The following is a 5,487-nucleotide window of genomic DNA, read 5'->3' on the forward strand; positions in this document are numbered from 1 at the left end:
GACACTTGAGGGCTCTTCATATCCCATAATTATTGATTGGAACAGTAAACTGAGTAATTTGTAGGCAACTAGCTTGTGACACATTGTAATGAAGGAACCATATGTGAAAGTATGTGAAATTAACAGGAGCAATGTTACTCCTTCAGCATTTTAGATGAAAAACACAAGCAGTTCAGAAACTTTAGATTTGCTATTTCAAAGACCCTAGGAGCATCTGTTAGGTATTGCACGATCTAATCTCTCACACAGCACACGCAGTCAGCTTTTCAGCATGTCACACCATTACTAAGTAAGGAGCCAGAAAATGAGCAGGCAGGTCACTTTTCACCTCATTAGCACAGCAGGAGGGGACTCTGGAAAACAAGATGCCAGCAGAAACCATGGGGTTTGCTAGTATCTTTTTTGAATAACAGAGAGAGGCCCCAGCTGTGTAATTCTTTTAACTCTGCCTTTCTGTTCTATCCCATGCAACTCTTTCTCTTTTTTCTGACCTTTCATCAGTTTGACCCCTGCAGTGTTCATGAACCACCACAAATTCCTATCTGTGAAATAAATCATTTATCTCTGATTTTTCATGGTAAGGAGCCCTGGTGGCACAGTGGTTAAGTTCGTGTCTTTGAACTTAAAGGTTGGAGATTTGAACCCACCAATCATTCTGCGGGAGAAATCTATGGTAGTTAGCTTCTGGAAAGATTTGGTGTTGTTGTTGTGAAGTGCTGTCGAGTAGGTCTGACCCACAGCGACCCTTTACAGGGTTTCCGAGGAGCAGCTAGTGAGCTTGAACAGCCGACCTTGCAGTTCAAATGGCTTTGCAGTCTGGCACATTAACCCACAGCGCCATGCCAGGACTCCTCCGTAAAGATTACAGCCTTGGAAATGTATGGGGCAATTCTTTCCTGCCCTACAGGACAACTATAAGTCAGAATTTGACTTGACAGAAATGGATTTGGTTTTAATTTTTCCTGGTGATTGATCTTGAGTTTAATAAAATTATATTCGATATGATATGAATGCAAAGGATTAGATGACTTTGACAATACTAAAGCTTGGGTTCTTTGGATATAAGTATGAAGAAAGTAGTCGGAGAGTAGGTGTCATTCCATTCTCTGAGCTAACTCTTGCATGGATTAGAAGTTTACTTTCTGCCCTTCTGATGTTTGTCTTCTATTTTCCTCATCTTTTCTTCCTAAATTTTCTGTTTTCTTTTACCTTACCATTGATGTCTTCTTCATCAGTCTTGATCCCTGGGTGACTGATGATCAGATCCCTCCTGACAACATATGATAGGACTAGAAAATAAATGCTCTTTTTAGAGCCATCAAAACTTGGGGAGTATTTGTTACACCAAATAATGTAATTGTCCATGAGTTATAAAAAAGCTAAAAAGTTTTTGGGTAAAGCCACCAACAGTTTTAGGTATAATCACTGTGCTAAATGTTTTCCATGGACTATGGAAATTCATTCTAATACCAATGTTACATGTGGTTACTTAAGTGACTTATGTTATGTTAACATGTTAACATCATGTTAATAAGCAAAAGTGCCCCAGATGGTTTTCTAAGTGTAATCTTTTCAGAAGCACATTACCACATCTTTTATCCCATGAAGACACTGGGTGGCTTTGTACATCTAACCTTTCAGTTAAAGCCAACCTCATAACCATTTGTGACATCAGGGTTCCTGAATGATTTGTGGAGGCAGCAATATTTTATACTTCATTTCACAGAGGGAAAACTGGAATTTGTAGATGCTTATTATTTTCACACCTGTAGTGAATCATTTCAAAATCCTTTGTTATATTTCTTCCTCTTGACCAATGTAGCAATCAATCCCCCAAAGGATTCCGATTATTCTTACAACAGTAGAGTCACATCATGCCTTGAGCAAGCCATACTTCTCTCTCTTGCCCTAGGCTTCTCCTGCACCACAGCAATAGGAAAACTGCAGCTCTGCAGTTTAAAATTTCTGATTGTACCAATACAAGAAGCAACAAGAAATAACACACTTGACTTTATGTTCTGTCTAGTACAATCCACCACTGGTCCGTCAGTTTGTTGTACTATGGTGGCTTGAGTGTTACTGTGATTCTGGAAGCTATGCCATGGGTACTTTAAACACCAGCAGGGTCACCCATGGTGGGCAGGTTTCAGCTGAGCTTCTAGGTGAAGACAGACTAGGAATAAGGAGAGGCAGACTACTTCTGAATATTCACTCACTGGAAATCTTATGTCAGCACCAGATAATTGAATATTAAACATGATGAAGAGCACCAGAATATTCTCAGATATAGACCCGGAAGGCACTCATAAGGTGCTTGGGGAAGAGTTGCCTCCTCAAAGTAGAGTTGACAGTGATGACATGAATGGAGTAAAGTTTGGGACCTTCTTTTGCTGAGAGGGCACAACTCAAAATGAAGAGGAACAGCTGTAAACATCCATTTATAATTGGAGCATGGGATATACAAAGCATGAAGCTAAGAAAATTGGAGATTGTCAAAAATGAAATGGAATGCATAAATATCTATATCCTAGGCATTAGTGAGCTGAGATAGACTGGTATTGGCTATTTAATCTGACAATCACATGGTTTACTATAACAGGAATGACAAATAGAAGAGGAATGGTGTCATATTCATCATCAAAATGAACATATCAAGATCTGCCTTGAAGTACAATACTGTATGTGATAGGATAATATTCATATGCCTACAAGAAAAATCAGGTGTTTGCCAGAGTTGTATTCTTTCTCCACACTTATTCAATCTGTATGCTGAACAAATAATCTGAGAAGCTGTAGTATCTGCAGAGAAACATGGTATCAGGTTTGGAGGAAGGCTCATTAAAAACCTGTGATATGCAGATGATACAACCTTATCTTTTTCCAAGATCTGTGCTAGAAAAAGTACACCCACAGTACTCGTTGAACCAGGATGAACAGACTTCCTCTCTCATGCTTTGGACATATTATCAGGAGGGACCATTCCCTGCAGAAGAACAGTGTGTTGATAAAGTGGAGGGTAGGAGAAAAAGAGGAAGGTCCCCAATGAGATGGATTGGCACAGTGGCAGCAGTGATAGGTTTAGGCGTAGCAATGATTGAGAGGTTGGCCCAGGGTAGAGCAGTGTTTCATTGTGTGTGTATGGGTCTCCATGAGTTGGTACTGACTCGAGGCACCTAACATCACCAATATTAATACACTAGGAACCCTGTTGGTACTGTGGCTTAAGAATTTGTCTGTTAGCCACTTAGTTGGCTGTTCAAGCCAACTGGTTGCTCTACAGAAGAAATATGAGGCTGTCTGAGCCCATAAAGATTTGCAGTCTTTGAAACCCTGAGGAACACTCACTCTGTCCTATGAATCCTATCACTATCAATTAAAATGAACTTAATGACAGTGGGCATTTAATTCAATATGTCCATTATATCAAACAAATTATTTGGAAATGTCATTGGAGTCACCAGGAATTGGAATCAATTTGAAGATTATTTTTTGGTGGAGGGAGTAAAATATTTTTTTTTATATTTATTTATTGATTCATTCATTAATTGATTTTCATACTAAATCTGAGAACTGTGATGTGAACCTTCACTTGCAGCATACCACAAATAAAATAGCCATATTTCACATGTGATAAACAGAGGCCATGTCAGACAGCATACCCAGCTCTAGAATTATTTTTCCTCGTAGCTTAATTTTTCATTCCATTATAACTAATTTCATGTGTTATATAGGATTCTCTGTCTGTCTTTTTTTTTTGTCTTTCTGAATATGTTTGGAGAAACATTTTTTTCAGCTTATTTTTTATCCTTTATTTTCTCTGCTTTATTTATCAAAATCTGCCTCAAATTCAGCTGATATATATGTGGGGCTTGAACTTGTGAAAGTTTGATCTTAAATTCTTTCTATAAATATATTGTATTCTAAGTTGAAATCCTCTCACTATTTCCTGACCTTAGCAATAATGATGTTGTTAGTTGTTATTTTCTTCATGTTGGTTCTGATTCATAGTGACCCTACGGACAAAGCACTGTCCTATCCTGTGCCATCCTCACAGTCTGCTATTGCAGCCATTGTGTTTTGGGTGTTTTCCAACCAGAGGTAGGGCCTCATCTCTGATACTACCTCAGACAGAGTTTTGGTGCTATTCATAAAAATTTCACTGACTCATTTTCAGAAGTAGATCACCAGCGTCATCTTCTTAGTCTGTCTTAGTCTGAAAGCTCCACAGAAACCTGTTCACCATGACTGACTCTGCTAACTTTTGAAATACCAGTAACATAGCTTCTAGTATCAAAGAAATACACAAGGCACCACAGTATGACAAACTGAGTGGTGCAGCAATAATGATTCATCCTCTAAAATTCTTCATTCTATAGAGAGAAGAGTTCAAGTTGAGGAAGTGTTTTCTCAAAGTGTTTTTTTTTTTTTTTTCTTGTTGTTTTCTTTTTTTTCATTGCAACTTGTTATTGTTGTTAAGTGCCATCAAGTTGGTTCTGACCCATAGTAATCCTATATAGGGTTTCCAAGGAGTGGCTGGTGAGCTTGAACTGCTGACCTTGCAGTTCACATGGCTTTGCTGTCTGGTGCATTAATCCACAACGCTACACCAGGACTCCTGCAGCTTACTTATCTGTAAAATGGGAGTAGTAACAGTATTTATCTCATAGGAACATTGTGAAAAATAATAAGCTAATACTTACAAGCCACTTAGAACTATGTTATTGTTGTTACCTGCTGTTGTGTCAGTTCCAACTAATAGTGACTCTGTATAGGCTTTCTGAGGATGGCTTGTGGGTTTGAAACTCTGACCTTGTGGTTAGTCCAGTGCTTATCCTCCAATGCCATACTATGACTGGTACCTAAATAAGCCTTAAATAAATGTTAGCTATAAATATCATTACAACTATTATTTTATTGGAGTTTATTTTAGGTAAGTGAAAATTCCTATGCAAGTGCAGCTATTTTGAGTAGTATTAAAGAGGTAAGTTTTGTAATTTGTGAATATAAAAGCTTATATTTAAAAGCATATATGTTGCTAAGTGTCATCGAGTCAGTTCTAACACATAGTGATCCTGTAGAGAGTTTCCAAGGCTCAGCTGGTGAGTTTGAACTGCTGACCTTGCGGTTCAACCTGACTTTGAGTGTAGCACATTAACCAGTAGCACCACACCAGGACTCCAGAGGCATATATATTTCTGTATAAATCAAACTTCTTTCTATACTGGGATGCTAAAAGGGGAAAATTATACCACAAAAAGTCACAAATTAACAATTTTCTTTTTTGCCTATTTCCCAGTTGTGTACATGTTTCCAAAATGTGTTGCATTATGTTATTGTTAAGTGCTGCCAAGTAATTTCTGACACATATTTGTTGTTGTCAGGTGCCATCGAGTCAGAACTGACTCATAGCGACCCCATGCACAGCAGAACGAAACAATGTCCGATCCTGGGCCAACCTCACTACCGCTGCCACACTTGAGTCCATCA

At 38.4% G+C, this 5,487-nt stretch overlaps 1 pseudogene; it reads left to right on the forward strand.

Moving 5' to 3' along the window:
• The first annotated feature begins 1,024 nt into the window (after positions 1-1,024).
• LOC102836250 overlaps positions 1,025-5,487 on the forward strand; it is an 18,357-nt pseudogene continuing 13,894 nt past the window's right edge.

The sequence above is a fragment of the Chrysochloris asiatica genome, unplaced genomic scaffold (genome assembly GCF_000296735.1).
Source record: "Chrysochloris asiatica unplaced genomic scaffold, ChrAsi1.0 scaffold00191, whole genome shotgun sequence".
NCBI classification, from domain to species: domain Eukaryota; kingdom Metazoa; phylum Chordata; class Mammalia; order Afrosoricida; family Chrysochloridae; genus Chrysochloris; species Chrysochloris asiatica.